The sequence below is a fragment of the Anneissia japonica genome, unplaced genomic scaffold (genome assembly GCF_011630105.1).
Source record: "Anneissia japonica isolate Jap-2015-1 unplaced genomic scaffold, ASM1163010v1 scaffold211_len1577895_cov191, whole genome shotgun sequence".
Lineage (NCBI taxonomy): Eukaryota > Metazoa > Echinodermata > Crinoidea > Comatulida > Comatulidae > Anneissia > Anneissia japonica.
This window is the reverse complement of record NW_022711099.1, coordinates 727,843-734,718: the sequence shown is the minus strand read 5'-3', so window position 1 is coordinate 734,718 and position 6,876 is coordinate 727,843.

Below are 6,876 nucleotides of genomic sequence, written 5' to 3'. Positions count from 1 at the left end.
AGATGTGTATAAGAGGAGACCTATATATATTACTTACCGTATATCTTATACTGTATAAGGTGGTTCATTTAAAAGCAATATTTCAAACTTGTGAGGGACTGACAAAAGTATGAATATTTTAAATGTAATTTATCTGTAAAATATGGCATCTTAAGCTACCATCAGCCTTCGTGTTTTCGTCCCTTCATATCAAACACATTTATATTATTTTGACTACGGGCACGACCACACAGACTTATAATAATATTTACTCGGCATTTAGAAAATGTGTGTCAGTTAGATCTTTTTGAAGTTGCATAAACAATCGACCTAGCATTTTTGTCCTTGCTGCCTGTTATCTAGCGAATCCGAGTGATTCTGCTCATTTTCCGACAATGAAAGAAACCAGTTAATGCAGAAGGTGATAAGACGGAATGACTAAGTTTAAAATGCATAGCAATAAATCGCATTTGTTGTTTTAACAACATTAATGTACAGTGTACACATTATTCATTTATTCTGTAATTATCTTGAAAAAATTCCGGTCACATACGAAGTTCAGCAACTTCTTTGAATACTTGTTTAGATTATGATAGTTCATACCGATTCAAACTTCAAACAGGTGATGAGGTGAGGGCAAAGTTGACGATATTGATGTAATTAGGCCTACAATATAACTTATTGCTTGCGTTTATGAGATTTTACTGAGGAATGTTTCAACGTCTTTAATTTTCCGAAAATATCTCAATTTAACAACCAGCAATGGTTTGCGTAGGTACTAAATTCAATAATAAATATGGAGACTTTGTTGTGCGTCAGTATCCATCCATGGAGTGGTCTGGCGCATCGACACGCGAGTGTACTTCAAAATAAATCATTTTAATATACTTATGGTTGTCGAGGTGTAGGATAAGAATATATAATCGTTTTTATAATCTTTTCAAGTCTCTTACTGTCGGAATTTCCAGGGCTGCCCACTTATGCTCCCATCGGGAAAATTGGTCTTCTCGTCGGAGACAACGGCCCCGTCGGGGACATCTGGAGGTAGCGTCGGTCCGTATATAGAGAGCATAATAAAGGGCTACCATTACAACGTGTCGGTATGGAAATGTTCTGCAGGGTGAGCTATGTAGACCTTTAGTATGGGAAGCATCGGTACTATGATCTTCTGTATTCACAGTCCGTAGGAAGTACGTTGGCACGAGAGAACAAGCATGTTAAGTTTCGGTAGAGGGCGTCGATGGTAACGACATTACAGTATTTGTTTTATTTATTTATTTTAATATTAAAGTCATAATTAATATTGGTGTTGTAAGAAATAAATCAACAATGAAAACAGCAAATCATGCATGCAAACAAAAATGTTGATAAATATAACACGGCGTTGATAAATATATACATGTGACCAATACAACGATTAATAACAGAACAACTATTCATCAGTGAGATAAGGATTAAACATACATCGAGAGGACTTAAGAGATGATAATAAAAACAAGATGCTTATTCCAGCGAAATTAAGAATGCGGCTTACGATTGAAAAAAGATGGAGTTGGCGAAGTTTTGTAAAAAGCACAGCAACAGTTAAGATCATAAATAAATAATTCCTGTGATGATATCGTGATGCGGCAATTATACTGAAATTGATAAAATATAGCAAAAAACAATCGTTATTATTATTGGCTTGAACTGACACGTGGCATAAGGTCTACGCTCCCCTATGGACAAGGCAAATGAGAGCCTTGGGAGACAAAACACATAGGTCCACCGTACAGACATAAAATAGGCCTAAATGTTAGCACGTCCACATTAGTGCGCATGTTTTCTGTGAAGCTGGCGCCGACAAAATGCACATGCAGGCGACACGTTTTGCATGAAGATTTCTATGTGCTCGGAATCAATGGAATAAAATGTACTGTGTAATAATTATTTACTCAGCTTGAAGTGGACATATTCTGGTAATACCCTGCATTCAATATAAGTATTTCAGTCTATAACAATTATGCCTTCTTTAATAATGTTTAATAATCATGGATTCCATTGTTATTCATATTAGCATATTTTAATTATGCTCACTTTGTATTTCTTTTGAAAACATCATTATAAGGTTTAGATGGACAGATAGAATCAAATGTTGATAGAGCGTGGTAAATGTGATTCCAGAATCGTCTGAGTCTTTGAAACATTAACGAAACTAATAGGGGTGGAATTACGGGGCGGGGGCGCCCCTTTGTTACGAATCTTTTAATTGCCATACAAAAAGAAAAGAAAGAAAGAAAAAGAAATTATTAACCGCCCAAAACGACTCAGAGGTTATCTCCGGGAGTTTAGAAAACGAAAGTTTCCCAGGTACATGCCCTCGGACCCCCAGGGTAGTGTTGCCTCTCGATCGCCCCACCACCTTTCGTACATCTCTGGATCCGCCCCTGTTTTACATAAAATGGTTACCATGAATTTTAAAAGACCACAGGTATTATTTATTCAAATTTCCCTTAATTTTCTGCACGTTTACTACTGTCAATACTTCAATCATTTCACAGCCTTGTCAGCTTAGATCTGTTCATATTTGTTATTAAACGTCAACAAATTCGGAACGATAATCTCATAAAAGCTTGCTTAATTTTACCGCTATATTTCGTCTCCACTGTGAAAAATGATTTGTTTCATGTTTACTTTGTCTCTTGTATTTGTATTACCAATATGCTAAGTCTATGTACAATACGTGAAACCGTTTTAACACTCCCATAATTTGTAATAATAATGCTCTCGAATAATACCTTTCTTATGAGATAAGCGCTGCACTAAAGCCTTCAACATTTTCATAAGCACTGTGCGCTTGTTTGTTCATTTACGGTATACATTAAAATTCTAACTTGATATTTATTTGTGTTAATGCATTTCAGAAGCTCATGTTTGTGAAAAATAGGGGTCATAGAATTTGAATTTTAAATCATCAATTGCGTCATTGGAATACACGAATTACCCTTTTTATAGAGCTTTTCTGGTTCCATGAAATAAGCGTGAATCAATAATTAGACATTTCTAAAATACGTTTAATCCGAACATTTAATTGTTTTTCTTTAAAATTTTACTTAACAATGAATATTTAAATATTATAAATTAGCATGATGTTTTGGACACTAATATATCTGACTTTATTTACAAATAAAACAGCCTATTAATACTAAGCGTGATAACAGTAAACTGAAATATGTTACGATCCTAATTGGATGATATCTTGAAAACTATTACGGTACGTGGATGCTGATTGGATGAAATTAAATAGGCCTATAATCGTTATATAGAGAAGTAGATCTCTAGTTTTGCTAGACCTATGTTAGATCATGGAGGAACTAATCCCTCCATGGTTAGATCTCTTGCATGCTGATAGTGGCTGCCATTCTAATCTAACTTCTGATATTAAATTAATCAATTACTGTATGTATATTAAATTAATTAATGTATATGTTTTTGATTTATTTTAAACTAAAGATACTATTTAATTTCACATTTTAATCACATTTATTTACGTGAAACCGTTTTAACACTCCCATAATTTGTAATAATAATGCTCTCGAATAATACCTTTCTTATGAGATAAGCGCTGCACTAAAGCCTTCAACATTTTCATAAGCACTGTGCGCTTGTTTGTTCATTTACGGTATACATTAAAATTCTAACTTGATATTTATTTGTGTTAATGCATTTCAGAAGCTCATGTTTGTGAAAAATAGGGGTCATAGAATTTGAATTTTAAATCATCAATTGCGTCATTGGAATACACGAATTACCCTTTTTATAGAGCTTGTCTGGTTCCATGAAATAAGCGTGAATCAATAATTAGACATTTCTAAAATACGTTTAATCCGAACATTTAATTGTTTTTCTTTAAAATTTTACTTAACAATGAATATTTAAATATTATAAATTAGCATGATGTTTTGGACACTAATATATCTGACTTTATTTACAAATAAAACAGCCTATTAATACTAAGTGTGATAACAGTAAACTGAAATATGTTACGATCCTAATTGGATGATATCTTGAAAACTATTACGGTACGTGGATGCTGATTGGATGAAATTAAATAGGCCTATAATCGTTATATAAAGAGAAGTAGATCTCTAGTTTTGCTAGACCTATGTTAGATCATGGAGGAACTAATCCCTCCATGGTTAGATCTCTTGCATGCTGATAGTGGCTGCCATTCTAATTTTAAAAAAAAACAAACAAACAAACAAACAAAACATATGCTAGTGGCTGTAGTATTGATGCTTGCGCCGAGAGTTATTACAAAATTATTCGATTCAATTTAATATTTATTTTATACAAAATTCAATATCATAAACAAATACAATCATAGACAAAAAATATCAGTGTGATTACACAAAGAAAGTACTATAGAGCCGCCTCCATTGCAACGATGTTTAATTCTTGCCTGTATAGATACTAAGATTTGAACAATGCGGCAAACGGTTGCACCATAAAGCACACATCATGGCTATAGGGAACGAATAACTTTACGTGACAACCTGCGAATCCATTTAAATTGACAGCTAAATAGCCGTTGATGAACGGCATATGTTGGCGTCAATACAAAGCAAAGGAGTGCTGTATTCTATAGACGACTCCAACACGAGAGGACATACATCTTGATTATATAATTTATAACATTTCTCCGTGATAATTTAAACATTTCAACAAATAAATTTAAACAATAAAAAATAATTCCAATAATAGTAATAAAAATATTTAAAATGAAAATTATATCATGATGATAATGACAATACTATAGTAATAATAATGATAAAATAAAATAATATGATAATAATGATAACAACAAAAATATAATAAGAGTAACATTATTATTAGTAGTAGTATTACTACTACTGTATAATAATTTGTAATAATATTATAGCTATTTTGTTGTTGTTGCTGTTGATGTTTATTATTATTATTATTATTATTATTATTATTATTATTATCATCATTATCATAAATCATCATCATCATTATTATTATCATCATCATTATTATTATCATCATTATTTGTTGCACAATAATTTTATACCGTAGGCTTTCTTGTTTTAGCGTCGAGTGCATTTTTACATACTGTATGTCTAAACATGAAGGTATTATCTCTTCATGATCCGAATACAGTATTGTATTTATAAACATCCGATGTGTTCTGGCATATTATGTCGTTACTCATTGTTTCTACTTTAGAATTTAAACATTGTGTAGGTATATTTTGATTTCACTGCACGTTGCATGCAAATTAATTCCCATTGGGCTAAATGGGACAAAGCCCTTCGGGAGGCGCAATATACATTGCCTCATGAAATCCCATGATCAATACCAACCAATTTGTCAGCACTTATCTTTCTCTTTTCATCATAATGGTTTGACAGTTGGAGATAAGAGATAGTGTAGTGAATAGTGAACCTGCTTTGGTTTATACTAATTCTGAACATATGTGCACATACCATTGTGATCTTCAGTGTGGCCCATGTGATTCTTTATCCCCATCCCACAAATTTTAATAAAGGTCAAAACCATCTCAGCCCCCACCACCATGGCTGAGGCTGAGGCACAAACTTTTATGGCTATGGCACCTCTGATAGGCGGAAATCGCATTCTCATACTTCAATTTTACTACTATTCTTTTCCTCATTTTTTATTTTTAAAAAAATTGAAAAGGGGCTCAGCTCTAATTGAATCCGCTCCTGGTAGTTGGTTTATACGGTAATTCGGTGGGGCTAGAAGTCCTGACAGATTTATCCTAAAACCAAGTGGAGACAGATAATATATTACAGGATAGGTGTTACTGTACATTTTTTATAATTCCCTTGGTAGGAAACTTGCATTGTCGACTGAGAATATTAATGATGCAAACAGGCGATGAACCCTCACTCACCTGTATTCTGTGGCACATTATATTGTTTTGAAGGGTTTATTCATTAGCCTTATCACATAAGTACTCGAACCCTAGGCTTAACGCCTTACAGGCTGTGATATGCATTATGTTTACACGTTTGATTGGTGTTTGCTAATTTCCGGCTTTCAATGAAGTTTATCGATTCAACAAGAAAACCAATAAAATGAATAAATACTTAAGCCGGTTATTAACAGCATACAATGAGTGCGAGTCATCAGAGGCGACAGAAACCTCTATTCTTGAGATCAAATTAATTTGTTTTCCTATCTGTTATATAGAATAGAGTGCGAAGGAATGACGGTTTTGAGATAAAATCAATGAGTTCTCCCATCTGTATAAAGAAGAACATCGCGAAGAAACAAGACTTCAAGATTTAGAATCAATAACCTGTAACCTAAGCACGGGGTTATATTCCTTTCAATTTTACTTAAAACATCAAAAACGCTCGAATACTATACATCGCACGAGATTCTAAGGCCTGTTCCCCAATTCAGGGCTGATGTAGTGTTCTTCTATTGCAGTTTATATTTTACCATGATATATGAATGCTAAAATATAGATGATTAATACTCGTAGGAATGGGGCATACGATGACCTGCGAATTTATTGTTTTTATTAAATTTATATATTATCCAACTTACAACTCGCCCACAAGTCAACTCGGCCACAGTCAACTCGGCCACAAGTTAACTCGGCCACAAGTCAACTCGGCCACAAGTTAACTCGGCCACAAGTCAACTCGGCCACAAAAAGTTTGGCTACAGTCAACTCGGCCACAAGTCAACTCGGCCACAAGTCATCTCGGCCACAAATCAACTCGGCCCCAAGTCAACTCGGCAACAAGTCATTTACTGGTACTACATTGTTATTATTATTGCTATTATTATTGTTGTCATTGTTGTTATTATTATTGTTGTTTTTATTACCGTTAGTTTTAATATTAATTATTAGTCTTA